This window comes from Canis aureus, chromosome X (genome assembly GCF_053574225.1).
Source record: "Canis aureus isolate CA01 chromosome X, VMU_Caureus_v.1.0, whole genome shotgun sequence".
Classification (NCBI taxonomy): Eukaryota; Metazoa; Chordata; class Mammalia; order Carnivora; family Canidae; genus Canis; species Canis aureus.
Genome location: NC_135649.1, coordinates 92,490,177 through 92,513,329, shown reverse-complemented (window position 1 = coordinate 92,513,329; position 23,153 = coordinate 92,490,177). Strand labels below are relative to the sequence as shown.

General features: G+C 39.5%; 1 protein-coding gene and 2 pseudogenes across 1 annotated transcript in view; 2 read left to right on the top strand and 1 right to left on the bottom strand.

Moving 5' to 3' along the window:
* PRRG1 (proline rich and Gla domain 1) overlaps window positions 1–23,153 on the top strand; it is a 273,316-nt gene that overhangs the window by 58,669 nt on the left and 191,494 nt on the right. The gene's annotated exons all lie outside the window — the stretch shown is intronic.
* On the top strand, window positions 3,420–4,106 carry LOC144308268 (MOB kinase activator 1A pseudogene; annotated as a pseudogene).
* LOC144309223 (histone H3.3A-like) lies at window positions 11,889–12,360 on the bottom strand (annotated as a pseudogene).

The following is a 23,153-nucleotide window of genomic DNA, read 5'->3' as shown; positions in this document are numbered from 1 at the left end:
GAGGAAAGAAACAGTTCCTTCCACAGGTTCCACAGTTGTGGAGGGCATGTGTGGCAAAATGATGGTTGTTTGCATCTTGGACTGACAATTCAGGAAGAGGAGAAGTAGGTCCCTTCTTTATCTGTATTTTTAAAACAAACATAAATTTACAGTATTTATAGACATCCTTCCTCAAGGGTCGAGTAGCTGGAAGCCGGTGAATGGGGTGTGGGAGAAGTTGGGTCCAAGGCCTGGTGAAACACCCACTGGTAAATATCTGACAGTCAGAAGTAGAACTGTGGAGCTTCCAGAAATACTAGACCTAGGAGCTACCAGCTCCCAAGTAGTAGTCGAAACTGTGAGAGTGAATTTACCTACCCAGGCAGTGTGTGACAACAGGAGAGCATGGGGCTTGGTAGAAGTTTAATAAGTTTAATAATGTCTATGTCTCTATCCAGGGTCTCCAGGATCACGCCCTAGGCTGCAGGCGGCGCTAAACTAGCGCCTGCCTTTGACCCAGGGCATGATCCTGGAGTCCCGGGGTCAAGTCCCACATCAGGCTCCCTGCATGGAGCCTGGTTCACCCTCTGCCTGTGTCTGTGCCTCTCTCTCTCTCTCTCTCTCTTTCTGTCTTTCATGAGTAAATAAATAAAATCTTAAAAAAAAAAGTGCAGCAGAGAGAAGAGAGGAGTGAGCAATAGAAAGAAATACAGGGACACAAAGGTTGTATAAACCCCAAGAGAAGAGAAAGGGCATGACATTATTATGTTCAAGAAATCAAATTATTGGGATCCCTGGGTGGCTCAGCGGTTTGGCGCCTGCCTTTGGCCCAGGGCGCGATCCTGGAGACCTGGGATCGAATCCCACGTCGGGTTCCCGGTGCATGGAGCCTGCTTCTCCCTCTGCCTGTGTCTCTGCCTCTCTCTCTCTATCTGTGTGTGACTATCATAAATAAATAAAAATTTATAAAAAAAAAAAAGAAATCAAATTATTGGGAGAAAAAAGAAAACACTTAAAGTTGTTTTTTATTTCGAACAGGGATGGGGAGGAAGGAAGACACTATGCTATAAAGGAACACACAGGCTTTTAGAAGACATAGACAGGCATTCCAAAGACATACGTTCTCTACTTGTTTAATTTGCTCAGTGCTGGGGCACCTGGGCAGCTCAGTGGTTGAGCATCTGCCTTTGGCTCAGGGTGTGGTCCCGGGGTCCTGGGATCGAGTCCCACAGGGAGCCTGCTTCTCCCTCTGCCTATATCTCTGCCTCCCTCCCTATGTCTCTCATGAATAAATAAATTAAATCTTTAAAAAATAATAATTTGCTCAGAGTTGCCTTTTGGGGAAGTCTTGGGAGGACTTAAACACCACAGGCATGTCAGTGGTACACATTGAAATGACATATCTTTTCTCCTAAAAACATTCTAGCATCATTTTCCTCACTTGGAATGATCATTTCCTCCTCGTTCTCTGTCAAGTGCGAAGCAGCACGCTCCAGCTGGGAAGGTTGTTGACAGCGGCTTGCTGGCCTCTAGTGGCCAGGAAAGAACCTCCCAGCTCCTGATTCTGTGCAGCTTCACTGTGACTCCAGGGAGCAGGAGGGAGACAGCAGTAGATGCTAGGTGTTCTTGCAGCCAACCATGTGAAGGGTTTCTTGGGAATATTAGATAAATCTGTTTCTTTACCCAAACCCGTTTACCTGGATAAGAAACTTTTGTTGGCCCAGAAAAAATCATGGAGGCCTCATTTAGACCCAAACTCAAGTCCCTTGTTTCTGGGATGTGGATAACATTCTATGGATAAGGCTTTCCAGTTTCTCTGATGAAAGGTGCAAAAATAGATGGTGGGCAAGATATGTTTAGAGCAGACTCTCACAAGCCTGTGAGGAGGAAGATCAAGTGGAAATAACTTATGGCAAAGAAGTTTGTAAACTCTAAAGAAGTACATACATATCCAACATTATTTTTGGAAAAAAATTAGCAATTATGTAGTCTCCATAATAGTCCCTTGGACATTTACAATTTCTCCAAACTTCAGTTTGCTCATCTGGGAATAATAGTACATCCCACAGGCATGTACTGCTAAAATTACATGAGTCACTAGATAAAAGTTTACCTTTGGCTGTGCGGGACTGACAGTTATTAAAGATTAATAACTTCAGCTGTTGTTAGTATTTTTAAGTAGTAGTATTCTCTAGAAGATACAGTCACATGCTCAGATGAATGACAGGATGTACTCGAAAGCCATCTCAGGCCTACAGTTCCACATCACATGGCTCTATGACCCACATTATTGCCTGCAATTTTATGAGCACAGGAAAACAGCAAAAGACACCAGAGACACATCGTAGTACTAGCCCTGGGTCAGCCCTGTGCCACACTCTGGAGGGGAACTCCATCCTTTCATCCCCAAAGACAGGCACTCTGATTGCTCCCAGCCACACAGGGATGCTCTCAGAATGACACACAGGCTGCCAATGACGGCAATTTCCCTCCCAGTGCCATGCACCAAGAATGCTTTCCAAGTGGCATCAAGCTCAAGTCGATCAAAATAGTAAGACGTTGCAGGATGGCTAGAAAAATGAAACAGACCTAAATAAAACACTGATCGTAAACACTGGCAAGGATGATTTAGATGTCAGTCTTATTTTTACTTGTTATAAATACTATCAATCTTTAGAATTTTAGCAGAAAGTAATACAAGTAATATCACATAATTTGTCCATTCTATCTGGCAGCAATAGAGTTAATAGAACCCTGTGATTGGTGTGCATAGGAAGAAACATATATGCTTTTATTGGGACATAGAACCTACATATACTTAATTCTTCTTTATGGAGGGGTAGAATAACAAGTTGGTGAATTAACTGCAGTAAATAATAATAATAGACTATAAATTCCTTAGAAGAATCCATCACTATAAATCAGCAAACATTTCAACAGAGCAGACATTAAGTTTGGAATTACAAGGCAAAAAGTTAATATCAAAATGGCTCATATTATTGACCATTTACTGAACCCCAGATGCTGTGCAAAGTGCCTTTCATGCATTATTGCATTTAATCCTTGAAACATACAGCATATTATCACCTTTTACAGTTGTTGACACTGAGGTTCTTTATAGAATTTTTTCCTTTCTCTTCATATAACTTACTACAAATCATAAATATATATTAGTTTGGGTATTTGATATCAAAAATTAAAATTGCAGTGTAAATGAAGCCTTTTCTTATGAGAAAGGTAGCTGGGTCCATTTTCCTGGTTGGTGAGGTAGGAGAGGCAGCACACGGTCTGCACCAAGTTTGATCCCAGCTCAGAACAACTGTAGCCTGTCTCTGCCTTCTGCCGACTGAGGACTGTCTACCCCTCTTGGCTCCCTGAGTGCTGGCTCTGAATCCTGACTGCACTGGAGTCTAATGGCCTTTCCCTGGGGAGGGAAAAAGATGAGTTTCCTCTTCAGCAGCCATTACTCTAATACATTTAAGTGAAAGAAGAACCTCCCTGAAGGAGTTCATTAGTACGAACACTTAAAACATGCAGAAGCGCTCTGGGAAGAGAGACTACTAGAGGAGCAATCATGTTGTCAGAGGAGAAAGACCTCATCCAACGGATGACAGTTAGCACTGTAGATTTCTTCAACCAGGTCAGAACTCTGCACTGAAGCAAGCTGTCTAGTCACAACTGCAGGTCCCAGATCCGAATATCGTTGGGAAGATGCTATTAATTTTAAGGCCCAGTCAAAGGTTCTACTCCAAAATACATCAACTGTTTGATGACTTGAGTTCAGGATTAATTGGTCATGAAACCCTTTTTCCTTCTTAAGATTGGTGTCCCATTTTCCCAAAACTTTTTATCTGTGGTAAGGACTATTCTAAAGCATTCGTTTAAGGTTTATGCCCATATTTCTTGACAGCACTTTGATTCTATGATGCAAGAACAAGAAAAGGCCTGCCACAACACATCCTTTAAGTATTTTATTTGTTCTAAAGTTCGATTTCATTGATAGATGAGGGTTAGCCCCACTACAGGAATTCATTGAGAAGCTTAGGTTGAAAGATTTCTGTAACACAGTTGCCCTCTTGTTTCATCTACTGCTAGAGTTATCTCATTGCCAGTCTGTTACAGACTGAGTTTTAAGTTGAATTATGTCTTCTCCAAAAAGTATATGTTGAAAAGTCCTAACTCCCAATACCTCAGAATGTGATTTGGAGATAGTGTCCTTGCAAATGTAATTAAGATGAGGTTAATCTTAATTACATCCAGTATGTCTAGTGTCATAAAAGGAAAATTTGGACACAGAGACATGCACACAGGGAGAGTGCCATGTGAACATGAAGGCAAGGATCAGAGTGAGTTTCAAAAAGGCCTAGAATGGATCCCCCCCCCCCCCCCAGTTCTTAGAAGGAGCCAACCCTGCCAATGCCTCATTTTGAACTTCTAGCCTCTAGAATTGTGAGATAATGTATTTCTCGTTTTTTTTTTTTTAAAGATTTTATTTATTTATTCATGAGAGACACACAGAGAAAGGCAGAGACAGTCAGAGGGAGAAGCAGGCTCCCCGCAGGGAGCCCAATGCAGGACTCAATCCCAGGACTGCAGGACCACATCCTGAGCCAAAGGTAGATGTTCAAACACTGAGCCACCCAGGCGTCCCTATTTCTGTTTTTCTAAGCCACCTAGTTTGTGGTACTTTGTTATACTGGCAGCCCTAGCAAACTAATGTAACTGCTGATACAAACTGAGAAAATAGGATGCAAAAACACCCATTATCTGTGTCTAGTGATAAAATTGTTCCAATGGTAGACTGGCTTTAAAGCAAGATCTTACGAGCATACCTAACTTTGACATACTCTAAGATCTGTTGTTTTCACAAAGTCACACTTAATTGTAATATATGGTGACTAAGCTGCACTTTATTAGTTTAGCCATTGTTTCTTTTTTTAATATTTAATTTATTCATGAGAGACAGAGAAAGAGAGAGAGAGAGAGAGGCAGAGACACAGGCAGAGGGAGAAGCAGGCTCCATGCAGGGAGCCCGACGTGGGACTCGATCCCGGGACTCCGGGATCAAGCCCTGGGCTGAAGGTGGCGCTAAACCGCTCAGCCACCTGGGCTGCCCTAGCCATTGTTTCTTTGCTGAAGAAATTGACTGAGTCTATTTCAGGTGACAACCTAATAGATAATGAGAATATCTGTCAATAATTTATTAGCAAGCTTCTAAACCAAATTTCATAGCAACACAATCACAATCAGAGAAGTTTCATTCCATTTGAATTTAGAAATTTAAGAAAAGACATTTTTAGGTGTTCTTAATATTTAGAACATTTGTATCATTTTGTATTCTATTTTTTTAAGGTCCCATTTATTTATTCATGAGAGACACAGAGACAGAGACACAGGCAGAGGGAGAAGCAGGCTCCATACAGGGAGCCCAATGCGGGCCTCGATACTGGGACTCCAGGATCACACCCTGGGCCGAAGGCAAGCGCTAAACCGCTAAGCCACCCAGGGATCCCCTTGTATTCTATTTTATAGTCTATATGGCAGTGCTTTTATAGATTAAAATCTTGGGACGCCCGGGTGGCTCAATGGTTGAGCATCTGCCTTTGGCTCAGGACGTGATCCAGGAGTTCCGGGATCGAGGCAGGCATCAGCCTCCCTGCTTCTCCTCGCTGCCTATGTTTCTGCCCCTCTGTGTCTCTAATGAATAAATTAATAAAATATTTTTAAAAAATCTTTCTGTTTATGTGTCTATATTTTAAAAAACATGATTTTTATTTTAATCAATAATGGCATATGTGGTATAGGAGCAACCAAATTTTCTTTTCTAAAATTCCTTTTCATCTTTTAATCTTTGTTTGACATTTTGTCAGCATATAAATCTATCTAAATTGTTAGGAGAGTGTATGTGTATATATCAGAAATAATATCTTTTAAGGCTTCTACAGATAATCTTACAGATTTTTTTTAAGTTTATTTTTTTTAATCATCTCTACACCCAACATGGGGCTTGAACTCAGACCTGGAAGTCAAGAGTCACATGCTCTTCTGACTGTGCCAGTCAGGTGCCCATATAGATTTTTATTGTGAAATGCATTACTCAAATTAATTTTAACATGTGAAGATTTTGGTTAAAAAAATATATTCGAAAATATTATCACAAACATAGCTCTCAAAGCCACTATTTTTATTCATGTTGTAGCATGGGAGTCCACCAACTTTATCCCAATAAAAGTAAGTTAAGGGAAACCACAGTGAAAACCATGAAGGTATACAAAATTTATAGAACAGCTAAACGTACAATGGGCTACCTATTCTTTAATATATGTATTTATAAAATGCGAATGAGTAAAATATCTTCCTTCATGTTGCTGATATTAAAGAACTAGATTGAGCCCTCAGAGAAGTGTTCTTCAGTTTGACAATTCTTGTATCAATGCTCAAACTTATTTTATTTCTGTTGGTATGAAAAGGATCTTCCCCATTAATAAGAAAAAAACATTTTTCATTTGGGTCCTAGGACTTAGTAAACTCCAGCTGACTGTTTTGACTGTAGTAAGGCACAAGGGCAGCCCCGGTGGCGCAGCGGTTTAGCGCCACCTGCAGCCGAGAACGTGATCCTGGAGACCCGGGATCGAGTCCCACATCGAGTCCCACATCGGGCTCCCTGCATGGTGCCTGCTTCTCCCTCTGCCTGTGTCTCAGCCTCTCTCTCTAGCTGTATCTCTATGAATAAATAAATTTTTAAAAAACTTTAAAAAAAAAAAGTAAGGCACAACAAATATACTGGAAGATTTGCCAGACAGAAAAAGCTTTACATTCACCTACGTTCTATATTTTAGAGCTATGATTTTTATAGTCACTTGCTGACTTCCTTGATAAAGGGTGATTTTGATAAAGATGAGATTTGATAGTATTTTTTCATTTATTTTTATTACCCACTACACTATAAAAATATTCAATTTTAATAAATTCTTTTAAAATTTTAAATAAATTCTTAAATACATATGGGCTTTAAAAAAATCATCTAACTGAGGCCGAAAACATCTATCATTATTTGTAAATTTAAAGAGCGGGATATGGGAGCACTGGGTAGCTCAGTGATTGAGTGCCTTCTGCTCAGGTCGTGATCCCAGGGTCCTGGGATCAAGTCCTGCAAAGGGCTCCCCATAGGGAGTATGCTTCTCCCTCTGCCTGTGTCTCTGCTTCTCTCTGTGTCTCTCATGAATAAATAAATAAAATCTTTAAAAAAATAAAAATAAAAAATATAGAGTGGGATATGTACTTGTGAAAAAAGAGAAAAGCCCAACATGAAACATTCCACAATTGATGTTTAAGCTAATCCAAAATTCTATGTCAGCCAGTCTGTGGAGTTACAATGAGCATTTGTAAACAAGAAAGCTGGTTTTTAAATACCGCCTAGAAGGTTACCACCTCTCAGCTTTATCTGTTTCTTTTTTTAAAAATTAGTAAAGTTTGGTATAATTTTTCTTTTTTTATTAAGTTCCAATTTTTATTATAAATTTTATTATTTGTTAATTATTTTTAAGTTTTTACTTATTTTTTTAAAGAGTTTACTTTTAAGTAATCTCTACATCTAACATGGAGCTCAAACTCACAACCCTGATATTAAGAGTCATAGTCTCCACTCACTGAGCCCGCGAGGTGCCCCTAAGTTTTTATTCTAATTCTAGTTAGTTGGGGTGCCTGGGTGACACAGTTGATTAAGGATCTGACTCTTGGTTTTGGCTCAGGTTGTGATCTCAGGGTTATGAGATTGAGCCCAGCAACGAGCCTCATGTCAAGCCCTGCATTGGGCTCTGGGCTGAGTGTGGAGTCTGTTTGGGATTTGCTCTTCTCCCTCTGCTCGTCCCACTCATGCTTGCTCTCCATCTCTCTCTTTCAAACAAACAAACAAACAAATAAATAAATCTTTTTTTTTTTTTTTTAAATAAATCTTTTTAAAAAAAATTCCATGGGCAGCCCAGGTGGCTCAGCGGTTTAGCACCACCTTCAGCCCAGGGTGTGATCCTGGAGACACAGGATCAAGTCCCACGTTGGGCTCCCTGCATGGAGCCTGCTTCTCCCTCTGCCTGCGTCTGTGCCTCTCTCTCTGTGTCTCTCATGAATAAATAAAATCTATAAATAAATAAATAAATAAATAAATATTTAAAAAAATTCCAGTTAGTTAGTGTTATAGTAGTGCCTCTCAACTTTAAATTAAATTTAAATTAAGTTAAATTAAACCTTGTTAGATTTTTTTTAATTTCAGAAGGAATTAACTTCCATTATTCAACTATGTTTCATTTTCATCTTCATTTCTAATATTTCTAGTATCCTCAAACAAAAGGGTCTTCACTTTTCTCTATTCATTTTCAGCAGTAGAAATCCTCCCTTTCCTCATGACTAGGCTTTAAACCAAATATCATCATACCCCAAAGACAGATTACTAATTAGACACAAATCACAAGTTTGTTGGTAACTTGAAACACATAATGTGGCCTTTAATTTTTAAAAAGTACTTTATCACTAGGTGCACCTAAACATTAATGTTAACATTACTTATTGACATTCAAGGCCCGGGAGAATGGGAGGGGATGAGAATGGAAGAGGATGGCATCTTGACATAGCCAAAGAGCCAATCTTGATGAGTCAGAAGAAATCAGTCTGTCATGGGCAACTTGTTCCAAAAGCCACCCTCCCCTTCTGCCTCCAAATCAGAAATCCTAAGTTCTCAATGTCTGTGATCTTTCCTCCTTATACCTTATCACAGTCAAGGGGTGTGCTTGCTTTTTTGTGCAGTTAAACATGGTACCTTCATCTTCAGTCCTTTAAAAAAAAAAAAAAGGAAACAACTTTTGGACAATGACTCTATTATAAATGTTTATCTAAATATTACCAAAAAAATGTTTATCCAAATATTTAAAATTTTGTGTGCTACAGAGTTTATATTGGTAGCCAGATGTAACTTCTTCTTCAGATTGTGAATAAATCTGATGATTTTACAGGGCTGCTAGTTAACAGAGTGTTTCCTCTTAGGCTTGTAGACTCCTAGCTCCAGTAGTTGCTTGTTACTTTACAAATGTTCATCTATGCTCACCATGACTTTGGTGACAACAAAAGGAAAGTTTTTCTAGTATTGCAGAGGCCACAAGAACAATTCTAGTGGTGATTTTTCAGTTTGCCATACTTTGTCAAGTTTTCCTTATTATTCTGTTGGCCTGAGTGGTGAGGTTAAAGCAGAAGTGGACCTTCTTTAAACATAACATCACTACCTCATGAGCAGAAAAAAATCAGGCCCAAAGAGTATAAGTCCTAGAAATTTGTTTCTAAGTAGATTCAGTCATGGTACTGGTGCCCCTGCCTAGAACCCTAGCCACCTGAGAAGCACTGGTCTTGACACTGCTAAATTAATTAAATGAGGTGGCTTTCATGTTGTAGCGGCCTATATAAGCAAATTAATCTAAGCATGCAAATGCCTCAAGATTATGAAATCAAAACCTAAGGACAGCCAAGCACAAATAGCCAACACAGCCTTAAGCCAGTCAAATAATTTCTTTGCTTCTGCACTTTTCTCTATGCAGTCTTTCTCCTGGCGCCTATTGCAGAATACTCCTAGCCACTTTTCATTTGGCACTGCTAGATGCAAATTGATTTTTTGCTCAAATAAACTCTGATAATTTGTAATGTGCATCATCTTCTCTTTTAACAACACCAAACACTGAGCGCCTTCAGACAGTGGCATTATTTCCACCCTGAACATTCAATTCAATGAGTGGGTGTGATTTTTGCTACTGTAGAATTCTGGCAAAAGGGAAAATAATAATCTTACATTCTCAATCTTACTGTGTTTTGCATTAGATTTTGTATTTTGTTCTTTTTTAAAAAAGATTTTATTTGTTTATTCATGGGAGACACAGAGAGAGGTAGAGACACAGGCAGAGGGGCGAAGCTGGCTCCCTGTGGGGAGGCCAATGTGGGACTTGATCCCAGGACCCTAGGATCACGACCTGAGCCAAAGGCAGATGCTCAACCACTGAGCCACCCAGGTGCCCCTGCGTTCGATTTTGATGTAACAGGCTGTGGTAGTGATAATTTTATTGAAACACCTGCACTGAAATTCACTTAGATTTATTTCTCATCAGATTCTATTCCAAATAAGAATTCTGCAAATCCAAGTGGATTACCAGTGTGTTACACACTTGTTATAGAATAACATTACACTGGGGATCTCTGGGTGGCTCAGAGGTTTGGCACCTGCCTTCAGCCCAGGGTGTGATCCTGGAGTCCCAGGATTGAGTCCCACATCGGGCTCCTTGCATGGGGCCTGCTTCTCCCTCTGCCTGTGTCTCTGCCTCTCTTTTTCTCTGGGTCTCTCATGAATAAATAAATAAAATATTTTTAAAAATAGAATAACATTACATATTTGGTCTACATCAAAAATAGTAAGCCTTGTTTGCCATCTAAAATATTTTAAAATGTTCTTTACATTAAAAATTTATGTTTTATTTGTAAACCTTTAGAAGCTTTGTCTATTTTTCTAAGTTAAGTGCACTTTAAAAAGTGGTATGTACTTGTGTAACTTCATCAGAATAAAATACATTATAAGAAAAAAATTAAAAAAAAAAAAGAAAAGAAAAAGATTTGCAATATAGGATTGTTGAGAACAGGGCTATTACTGTTTTGCTAATGTGTGTGCTCCCCACATAATAATAAACATTTGCTGAAAAAAAGGAGTGAGTCTCTCTCAGATAATTTAGTGACTTGCAAAAAAAAAAAAAAAAAATTAGTAACTTACTGTTGGCCACTGAAGGGAAACAGAATTTACCACCTCAAAAATATGCTTCTTTGGCATAAGGATTATTTGGGGCTGATTAATTTTGAAAAACTTCGGACACAAGAAAAACTGAAAACAGTAGAAGTTACCTTTTTGTGAGGGAAACTTCCTTTTATAAGGAGAATCTCCATTTTTTTTTAATAGTTTAATGTATTTTTTTTTAATTTTTTTTTTTTATTCATGATACATAGAGATCGAGAGAGAGAGAGAGAGGCAGAGACACAGGCGGAGGGAGAAGCAGGCTCCATGCACCGGGAGCCCAACGTGGGATTCGATCCCAGGTCTCCAGGATCACGCCCTGGGCCAAAGGCAGGCGCCAAACCGCTGTGCCACCCAGGGATCCCTAGTTTAATGTATTTTAATAGCAAACTTACAGGAACAGCACAGAAGACAGACAACATTAAAAACATGTACTTGCATGTAGGACAACTCAGAAAAGTATAGTGAATGGATGAAATCTACTATATGATAAAAATGCTACAAACACCATTTAGTTGCCATCAATAAGAAATTTACTTCTTGGGCAGCCCCAGTGGCGCAGCGGTTTGGCGCCGCCTGCAGCCCGGGGTGTGATCCTGGCGGCCCCGGGATCGAGTCCCACATCGGGCTCCCTGCATGGAGCCTGCTTCTCCCTCTGCCTGTGTCTCTGCCTCTCAGTCTCTCTCACTTTCTCTGAATTAAATCTTAAAAAGAAAAGAAAAGAAAAAAAAGAAAGAAAAAGAAAGAAAGAAATTTACTTGTTTTAAAAAAATCCAAATGCTGGCATTGTCCAGAAAAATTTAACAGGTTTATTTATAATTGTTATGAAGTTGAACTGCTGAAACGGGTTCACTGAAACATTTTGACTTGCATTAATGCTTTATGTCCCCGCATTTATATTAAAAATTCACGCACAAATGAAAATGGAAAAACTGCCAATACCTGATGTCTGTCCCCTATTTTTCCACTTGCAATCATATACTTAGGTACCTTTTGATCCCATGGGGGGAAAAAAAATCTAACGTTCGGAGAACTACCAATAACAGGAAGAAGAGAAAAAAATTTTTTTTTTTTTTTTTAAGAATGAAATATTTTCCATCATAGTGAATTCTTAAGCATGTTCTCCACCTATGCGGCGTGATAGCTGGATGTCTTTTGGCATAATTGTGACACGTTTGGCATGGATAGCACATAGGCTGTTTTCTTCAAAGAGGCCCACCGGATAGGCCTCACTTGCCTCCATTTTACCTGCAAAGCATCGATAGCTGCACTCTGGAAGCGCAGATCTGTTTTGAAGTCCTGAGCAATTTCTCGCACCAGACGCTGGAAAGGAAGCTTGCAGATCAGTTCAGTGGACTTCTGATAACGTCTAATTTCACGGAGTGCCACAGTACCAGGCCTGTAACGATGAGGTTTCTTCACCCCTCCAGTAGAGGGCGCACTCTTGCGAGCGGCTTTTGTAGCCAGTTGCTTCCTCGGTGCTTTACCACCTGTCGATTTGCGGGCAGTTTGCTTTGTAGGAGCCATGGTACAGAGACCCCCTTACTTACCCCCCTTCTCCTTCGGCTGGAGCTTGAATTCGAATCTCCATTTGTTAAGGGTGTTCTCTTCTCTGTATTGCTAGAAGAGGATGACTCTGAATCTAGGAATCTGTCAGTGGAGAAGGCTAAGACCTATATCTGCATAACAATGTTACCTGTGTTTACTGTGCTTTTCCTGGTGACCTCCCTTAACTGGCTCCCCCATTCCCCAACATCTTTTGTCTTTAGCTGGAGATAGTATTTAAGGTGGTGGCTCTGGCCATTTCAGGGAGTTACTCAGTTTTCCTGGGTCTCTTCCAGGTATACAGGAGGTATACGTGTTACTAAACTTCTGTTTTTCTTCTATTGATCTTTTATTATGGGGGATCTCAGGCAAGAACATAGAAGGGTAGAGGGAAAATTATTTTCCTTGACTGTATCACTCAGCTTTGGGAAATCTTGCTTTAAGAAACATTAACTTTTGGATACTCTTTTTTTTTTAAGATTTTATTTAAGAGAGAGAGAGAGAGAGAGTGAGCACTTGAGCATGAGGGGGAAGTTAGAGGGGCAGAAGGGGAGGAGGTGGGAGAGGGACAAGCAGACTTAGCCCCGAGCACAGAGCCCGACTTGGGGCTTGATCTCACCACCCTGAAATCAAGACCTCAGCCAAAATCAAGAGTTGGATGTTGAATGGAGTGAGCCACCCAGGTGTCACTTGGATCCCCTGTTTATATATCACACTGGGTCTGCTAAATATATAGAGCTGGGTCAGCCATCTTATAAGGATTCAAAAAGGAGAAAAAAGGTCAAATCAGCACATACCAGTTCTGATATTGTCAAGTTTCTGAATCAAAGTCAGCAGGCACATATATATTCAGACTTTATGTTATGAGAGAAAAATAAACATCTTTAAGTCATTGTTAGATGGTTCACAGCACTCCCGATGGACTCTTTCCCACGTAAGAGCCACAGCCTTTGTTCAGCTGCTCAAAAGGATAGTAGGAGTCTAGAAAACTAGTTTTGAACAACCATACATACCAGAGGTTTTAGGTGGCCAGGAATATATTCTGTTTCACATGGCGGTTGAGGAACTCGAGGGCTTTTTGCTCTGTGCTTCTACGATCAGGAGGCAGAGAGGGGGAAGGCAGACACAGGGATATTTTAGAGCAGTGCAGTCATTTGGAAAATCATTTAATTTCACTTGCTGCCAACCTCAGATAAAAGGCATATATACACAATCACCTAAGCCAGGAGTACTACTTAATATTTTTTTCTAACTTTAAATATTACCACTTATTATTATTGGTGGTGACCTCTGCATATTTGTATGAAAACACACAATGAAATATATTACTGGGATATTAAGTAACATTTTCTTATAAGGGACTTTAAATAAATTTAACATTTTAGTTTATCAATTATGTTATTTCTCTTCAGTTTTCAAGTATGATTAATCAAAACAATAATTTGTGATTTGTGATCATTATTTTTATTAATAGCAAAATTCTTAAAGTATTGAGAAAAATGATTTCCCACAAAATAAATTTATTTAACTAATTTAAATGATTTCCCATGTTATATTAGGAAAAATAAAAAGAGGTAGAAAATAACTGAGGTTTTTAACATGAGCAACTCAGAGGATGAGTTCATATAATTAGAACTACCATAATAATTATGGAATATTATTGACAAAAAGGACTGCAATGATTTCCTCCCACTGTCCATGCCTTTGAGCATTTCCCTCTCACAGTATTTTTGTGCTTGCCTATGTGACTTGCCTTGGTTAATAGGACTATAGCAAATATGACATAAACAGAGACTTGAAAATTGCTTGTTCTCTTTTGCTGCTCTTGGGAACCCTATAATCACCACCATTGAACAAGCCCAAGTGTTCCTGGGGCTAGCTGGATGATGAGAGGCACATGGCCAACTCATCCCCTGCCTCACCTGATGTAAAGCCAACAACCAGACAAATGAATGAGACCTTCTAGTACTAACCAGAGAAAGTAAAGTTTAAGCTAAATCTGAGGAATGATAGCAGTAGCCTGCAGTTTCTTTGTGTCATGCAGTACCCAGTATCAAGCCAGGGCCTGTCAAAATGTGTATGCTGTGTCAGGCAACTAGTAGAGACCTTTCCTCAGGAAGATAATAGTTATAATTCCTGTACTACAAGGTTCTGGATCAGTCAGTTGAGCATCTGACCCTTGATTTCTGCAAGTCATGGTCTCGGGGCCCTGAGATTGAGCCCCACATCCAGCTTCTCACTCTGTGTTTGGCTGGGAGTTAGCTTGGAATTCTCTCTTTGCTCCCCCCCCCCGTAAAATAAATAAATAAATCGTTTAAAAATAAATAAATAAAAGGTTCTGGGTAGATAACCTTTGGTCAAGTGGTCAGCTGGCACACAAAGTAATGTGTGCCATACTCCAGTGATAAACTGTATTTGGGTTTTGAATCTGTAGTAAGATGATAGTCCAAAATTAACTTAAAATTGAGGTATTATATTTATTCTTTAATAATAACATGGGCCCATGCTATAAAGAGTTAAACTTTAATTATGTGTGAATCTGAACAATTCTTTTTTCACAAACAATGAGCATGCAAAGGTCTATAAGTCAGGAGCACTCTTAAAATTAGGGCCAGATAATAGCTTCAGTGTTGTCAATTAGGTGGTTCCAAGTTTCTCTTAACTTTTAAAATCTTGGGAAAAAAAGCCCCAAGTGAAGGAGTCCTATAATTGGCAATATCTTAACACCTTTATTTATATCTCAAGATACCGAGTTGATACTGCAGATGTGAATAATTCCAAACAATACATGATTAACCTAACTTCCATACCTGTAAACTGGGAAAGGGAAGAGAAACTGATGTGGGATCATCATAACGTCATCAACTATTGAGTCTTTTAATAAACGTTACAAATGGCAGGCAGCCCCTGTGGCTCAGCGGTTTAGTGCCACCTGCAGTCTGGGGTGTGATCCTGGAGGCCCCAGATCGAGTCCCACGTCGGGTTCCCTGCATGGAGCCTGCTTCTCCCTCTGCCTGGGTCTCTGCCTCTCTCTCTCTCTCTCTGTGTGTGTCTCTATGAATAAATAAATAAAAATCTTAAAAAAAAAGAAGTTACAAATGGCTTGAAATATATGTGTGATACAAGAACACTAAGAAAAATACTGTCATCTCACTCCACTTCATCATCACATGCTTAACAAATCCCCTTTTTGTTTTTACATGGCCTTATTTATTCTAAATAGCCTCTTCTATGTTATCAAAAGTTTTTTTGTTGGTTTGTTTTTACTTTTGTCCTTTTTGCAAACCTTTCTGCTATTTCCCACCATATGTGACTAGTTGGACTATAATTTCTAGGAGGTCATCAGTAATAACTCCTTGGTATAATTTTCACATTCATCTGTGAATTCAACCATAACAAGTATTTTTAACTTTTATTTAATAAAATCACCACTTGACTTTCCTATCTTGTACCGCCTTTTTATTTTATTTTTCCCCTACTCCCTCACCCCCTTTTTAATCTTCACTCCATTTTAAATCCTTGCTGTTAGCTCCATGGTTGGGACATGCCAGATTAATAACTTTATAATCTTATTGGAAGGGATTGTGATTAATTTTGGTAGTTTGTATAATGGAGTTCCACCATTTTTATTTCCTCTTCTCTACATTTAATTTAGTTAGAGCATAAAGCTGTTGAAGGATTTTTCTTTCTTTCTCTCTTCCTTTGCCTCTGCAGCACTTAATACAATAATATGACTCCAGTAGGGGCTTAATAAATAGCTGTTGAGTAGTCAGATTTACTTCTTAATCCTAGTGATGTGTCTGGGCGCCTGAGTGACTCTGTTGGTTAAGCATCTGACTTCAGCTCAGATCGATCTCCAGATCCTGGGATGGAGACCATGTCGGGGCTCTGCACTCAACAGGGACTCTGTTTCTACCTCTCCTTCTGCCCCCCATCCCCTGCTCATGTTCTCTTTCTTTCTCAAATAAATAAATAAAATCTTTTCAAAAATCTTATTGATGTGTCCACATCCCTTCTTTTCCCTGACTTCTCAGTTCTCAATAAGTGTGGGTGACGAATATGACTGTATATATATATTCATAATCTGCAAGGAGATTTGTATAGGGGTGCTTTAGTTTCTATGTATTTTGTATCTATATATTACTGGCTGTAATTCCACAACTAGCAGATACTCCCTTAGAGATCCAGGCAGTATACCTTCCTCTTGCCATTTCTCATGCTCTTTCTGTGAATCCCCATCCCCTCCAGGGATGACTAACTGACTAACATGTGTAGTCTTATCTGAGTCCATTTTACAAATGGTAAGAGATTTGTTGCTTTAGTGATGTGTGTAAATCAGTTCAGAACACATTCAAAACTGTGCCCAGGGGGTCACTGGGTGGCTCAGTCAGTTAAGTGTTCAACTCTTGATTTTGACTCAGGTCATAATCTCAGGGTCCTGACATTGAGCCCCACATCAGGCTCTGTGCTGAGCTTGGAGCCTGCTTGAGATTCTCTCTCTCTCTCTCTCTTTCTCTCTTTCTCTCTCCCTCTCTGCCCCTACCCCTGCTTATACTCTGTCTTTCTCTCTCTCTCAAACAAACAAAAAACAAAAAATCCAAAACTGTGCCCAAATAATCAATGGAAAGGGTTAGCAAGGAAGAAAGCAAGCCTAGAAGGCATGAAATGCTTTTTTTTATTTTCTTCATTCCTTTTATAAATATATTTTTAAAATTTCACTTGAGACTTCTGTTTCCCTGATTTATTTGGAAGTGTGGTATTTAAATTTCCAAATGTAGGGCACCCCAGGTGGCTCAGCGGTTTAGCGCCTGCCTGCCTTCAGCCCCAGGACGTGATCCTGGAGGCCCAGGATCGGTCCTGCATCAGGCTCCCTGCGTGAAGCCTGCTTCACCCTCTGCCTGTGTCTCTGCCTCTCTCTCTTTCTCTCTCTCTCTCTCTCTCTCTCTGTGTCTCTCATGAATAAATAAAATCTTTAAAAAATTTTTTTTAAATTCCAAATGTAATAAATAAATAAATAAATAAATTTCCAAATGTTTGGAGATTTTCCTCTTAACTTCCTCTTAATAATTTCTTCTTTTAAAAGATTTTATTTATTTATTCATGAGACACACACACACACACACACACACACAGAGGCTGAGACACAGGCAGAGGGAGAAGCAGGCTCCATGCAGGAGCCCGATGCAGGACTCAATCCTGGGTCTCCAGGATCGTGCTCTGGGCTGAAGGCAGGTGCTAAACTACTGAGCCACCCAGGGATCCCCTCTCTTAATAATTTCCAGTTTAATTCCATTACAGAGATTTCAGGTGTTTTAAATGTGCTAATGTCTTATTTATGACCCAAGATATGATCTATCTTAGTGAATATTCCTTGTGTACCTGAAGAGAATGTATATTCTGTTGTTGTTGGATAGAATGTTTTATAGATGTCAGGTGGATCTCACTGGTTGTTGATGATATTCAATCTTTCATATACTTGCTGATTCTTTATCTAGTGGTTTATCAATTACTGAAAGAGAGGTGTTGAAATCCTCAACTATAATTGTGATTTTTCTCGGGATCCCTGGGTGGCACAGCGGTTTGGTGCCTGCCTTTGGCCCAAGGCGCGATCCTGGAGACCCGGGATCGAATCCCACGTTGGGCTCCCTGGTGCATGGAGCCTGCTTCTCCCTCTGCCTGTGTCTCTGCCTCTCTCTCTCTCTGTGACCATCGTAAATAAATACAAATTAAAAAAAAAATTTATAATTGTGATTTTTCTCTATTTCTCTTGCAGTTATATCAGTTTTTATGTATTTTATAGCCCTGGTGTTTGGTGTATACATATATGTAGGATTGCTACATTTGTGGTAGACTGATCCTTTTATCATTATATGATATCCTACTTCATCCCTGGTGATTTTCTTTCCTCTGAAGTCTACTTTATCTGGCATTAGTATAGTCAGTCCTGCTTTCTTTTGATTAGTGTTTGTATGATATATCATTTTCCACCTTTCTAGTTTAACTGATTTATATGATTATATTTGAAGTGAATTTCTTGTAGACAGTGTATATTTAGGTTTCTGAGAGTTTTAATTATTGTTCTTTATTCTATTCATATTTCCTGTTCATAATCTCTCACACTCCTATTTTTGCATTATACGTTTTGTCCAATGATATAGCAGTTATCATACATTGTCTTATGTGTTTGAATTTGATTAGAGAGACAGACTCTTACATCTTTGAATCCCCTGTATACAAGAGAGGTAAATTTTGGTGATTTGAGTTCAGTTTAGTACATTTTTCAATGAGCTACTGTCTATTGCCTTTTAATGGTAAACTTCAAGTTTAAACTCCATTAAGGAAATGAGATTTTACATTTTAAATAGTCTCATCCTTAGTTTACTTGAAGAAGGCATATTGATATTTGGTTGCTATATGTAAAAATGTTTATGTAATAGATTTATTTATTTATTTTTAATGTAATAGATTTAGAATTTAATTCTGTCAAAAGATATCTTCTATTAGAGGCATATTCTGGAAATCTAGAACCTGGGGATTTAAATTTAAAAAAATACAACTAGAATATATCTGACATGAGAACTACTTGGGTGGATTAATGTAAGATATTAGATGACAAAGAAGTGTGGTTGGAGGGGTGCACCTGGGTGGCTCAGTCAATTAAGTGCCTGCCTTCAGCTCAGGTCATGATCTGGGGTCCTGGGATCAAGCCTTGTGTTGGGCTCCCTGCTCAGCAGGGAATCTACTTGTCCCTCTGTCTCTTGCCCTGCCTGCCCTCAACACTCTTGCTTGCTCACTCTCTCTTGTACTCTTTCTCTCAAATAAATAAATAAAATCTTAAAAAAGAAAAAGAAAAAAGAAGTGTGGTTGGAGAGATGGGAAGAAGCAAGCGAAAACTACTTTCATGCCCATCCTCTGTAACATCGAATATTGTTATTCCCTAGTTTAATGTTAATGGTAACATTGCCCCTCACATATAAGTAGCAAAATATAGGGATTTCTGGTGTCATGCAAAGAAAACAATATAATAGCCTCACTGATCAGAATTAATAATAATAATTTTCATGAATTATTATGTGGTAAAGTAGCAAGTGCCTGCCTCATATAACGGCATTCTATTTAAAACATTTAAAAAATATTATGAAGGACATTCAAAACAAGCTAAGCCTTGTAGGACCTCCAGTTTAGTTACTTAACCTGGGAAAGAACATTAGTGTGTCTTTATCATGTTCAAGTTTCCTTTTAGCTCACATTTAACTTTCACATTTTGAAGTCATATGGAATCCCTGTATATCAAGTCATCACACAGGAGGATCCTCTAATAAACAGTGACTATAAAACATGATGGTCTGCCTCAGGGATTTTTGACCACTGGAATATTTAAATCTATAGGCAGATTAAAAAGGAGAGGGCAGCCCAGGTGGCTCAGGGGTTTAGTGCTGCCTTTGGCCCAGGGCGTGATCCTGGGGACCTGGGATCGAGTCCCACATTGGGGTCCCTGCATGGAGCCTGCTTCTCCCTCTGCCTGTGTCTCTGCCCCGCCCCACCCCCTGTGTCTCTCATGAATAAATAAATAAAATCTTAAAAAAAAAGAAAAGATGCTTGAAGTGGCATGAAGAGAGAGAGTTGCATGAGAAAAATATGAAAGATGAGACTTGAAATGAGAGAACATTTCACAGGTTTTCCCATGGCTGCTTTTGTTCCCCAATGTGTCCTTTCTCATTATCTTTCAAAGTTGATTTATTGGCAAAAAAAAAATAATAATAATGCAGAGTGCATCTATTCTGCTACTCTCATAGTAGGCGGGGTTTTGTGTCTACTGACCTAAGGAACCTGTACTTAGCCAGTTTGTAAGTTAAACTATAAAGAATTGAACCATGAGACCAAAGGGATAAAGGATTGTCATATGAAATTGCTCAGAAAGAAAGCTTACTACACATACCTTTATGAAGAATCTTAAATAATTATTCAAGCCTTCTTTATAGCACTTTGACACAATATTTAAAAACACTCCAGGGGCACCTGGGTGGCTCAGTCACTTGGGTGTCAACTCTTGGTTTCCACTCAGGTCATGATCTTAGGGTCATGAGATTGAACCCCATGATGGGCTCTGTGCTCAGCAGTGAGTCTGCTTGGAGATTCTCTCCCTCTGCCCCTCATCCCACATGCATGTACTCGTTCTCTCTCGTGCGCTCTCTCTAAAATAAATAAATAAATAAATAAATAAATAAATAAATAAATAAATAAATAAATAAATCTATCTTTAAAAAAAAAAACACACTAGAACAACATTCACAAATACCACCACATTGGGCAGTAATTACTTACCATAATTTGATTGTTAAAGAAGATTACCTTTTCTTTTCTTTTTTTTTAAGATTATTTATTTATTTATTACTGAGAGACATAGAGAGAAGCAGAGACACAGGCAGAGGGAGAAACAGGCTCCATGCTGGGAGCCTGAATGTGGGACTCGATCCCAGGACTCCAGGATCACACCCTGGGCCAAAGGCAGGCGCCAAACCACTGAGCCACCCAGGGATCCCCAAGATTACCTTTTCTAAGCTCTAAAACATATTTAACACTGTTTGAGATGTTAGATAATTCCTCAAGATGTCAAAGTAGTTTCGTCTCAGAAAGATTTCAGTGTTTAACAGACCCAGGAGCCTATATATTTCCTATTTCAAAAGAGGTCTAAGCATACCCAGATGTTTTCTCCTCTTCCTAAGACTATAAATGTTTTAGGCATGGTCAGAGACTTCAACTAAGGTGAATATTGAAAACCCCTCTAGTAAGAATAAAAGAAGAACAGAAAAAAATAAAATGAAAAGCATGTTACATCTGGTAAAAAGGAAAGGGAGAGTCAGGGAAGATATCATATTCACTAAACTTGGGAGTAAATGTCAAACTGATAGGAAGTTTTTTTTTTTTTTTAAGATTTTATTCATTTAATCATGGGAAACACAGAGAGAGAGGCAGTGACGTAGGCAGAGGGAAAAGCGGGCTCCCTGTGGGGAGCCCAATGTGGGACTCAATCTCAGGACCCTGGGCTCATGATCTGAGCTGAAGGCAGATACTCAACCACTGAGCCACCCAGGCACCCCTGATAGGAAGTTTTAAAGTGAAGAAACTAAAAGAGGTTCTCCAATTTTTCTCTGCACCTCTGTCACCTGGAGGGATTTTTGAAGCACAAATTACTAGACCTAACCCCCAGTGTCTCTGATTCAGAAGGTCTGAGGTGAGGCCTGGAATCTGCATTTTAGCACGTTTCCAGGTAATGCTGATGCTACAGCTCTGGGGACCACACTGCAAGAACTACTGGACTAGAGCAATGCTACTTGAATGCTTTTCAGAGCAACTCTTCCCAACAGCAAAGGAGAAGAGACAACCACTGCCTGCATGTGAATCCTGTCTTGACTACTTTGCCAACTGTGAGAACTTAGCCAAGGTACTTGACTGTTCCCTGAAATTTTCATTTGACTCTATAATCTATCCCTGTTTGTTTTCATATAAAAGTGATGCCCCTTTTTGCCCCAGACAAAAAGCAAACTGTACTCCCAAAGTAATCATTACCTCTTAAGAGGAAGAGGCTTGGAGTATTTCAATAAAGAGGCATACAGAAGGGCAGCCTGGGTGGCTTAGCAGCTTGGTGCTGCCTTCAGCCCAGGGCATGATCCTGGAGACCTGGGATCGAGTCCCATATTGGCCTCCCTGCATGGAGCCTGCTTCTCCTTCTGCCTGTGTCTCTGCCTCTCTTTCTGTGTGTCTCATGAATAAAAAATAAATAAATAAAAAGTTAAAAAAAAAAAAAAGAGGCAAACAGAAAAAAGCTTCTGCCACACAAATATTTCATTTCCTTTAAAAAAGGGAAGTGGAGGGACGCCTGGGTGGCTCAGTGGTTGATTATCTGCCTTCAACTCAGGGACTGATCCCAGGATCCTGGGATTGAGTACTGCATCTGGCTCCCCATGGGGAGCCTGCTTCTCCCTCTGCCTATATCTCTACCTTTCTGTGTGTCTCCCATGAATAAATAAATAAAATCTTTAAAAAATAAAATAAAGGAACTGGAGTGAAACATCTAGGTGGGAGTTAGATGGGTCATTTTTCTATTAGCTACATTTCTTTTTTTTTTTCCTTTTTTAAAAGTAAGCTTTATGCACAAAATTGGGCTTGAACTCACAACCTCTAGATGAAGAGTCCCATGCTCTACCCACTGAGCCAACCAGACATCCCTTTATTTCTTTTGTGTATTTGAGAGTCATAAAAAGGAAAGACAAGAGGCCCCTGGGTGGCTCAGTGGTTGCTTGGTGGTTGAGCATCTGCCTTTGGCTCAGGTCATGGTCTTGGGGTCCTGGGATCAAGTCCTGTGTCGGGCTCCCCACAGGGAGTCTGCTTCTCCCTCTGCCTGTGTCTCTGTCTCTCTCTCTGTCTCTCATGATTAAATAAATAAAATCTTAAGAAAAAAGAAAGAAAGAAAAGAGAAACTATATCTTCTTTGCTTAAGAAGTGTGTCAGAACAACATGAAAGACTCGTAACTCTGGGAAATGAACAAGGGGTAGTGGAAGGGGAGGTGGGTGGGGGGATGGGGTGACTAGGTGATGGGCACTGAGGGGGGCACTTGACAGGATGAGCACATACTATATGTTGGCAAATCGAACTCCAATAAAGAAATATACAAAAAAAAAAAAAAAAAGAAGTGTGTCAGTGATGCACCCTGCTATGGAATGCTGAGAAGGTCTAGGGAGAGACTATTGTATTGAAAATTCCCCAAAATACTTGACATTGGGGCTCAAGAAAAGAAATACTGCTTTATTGAAT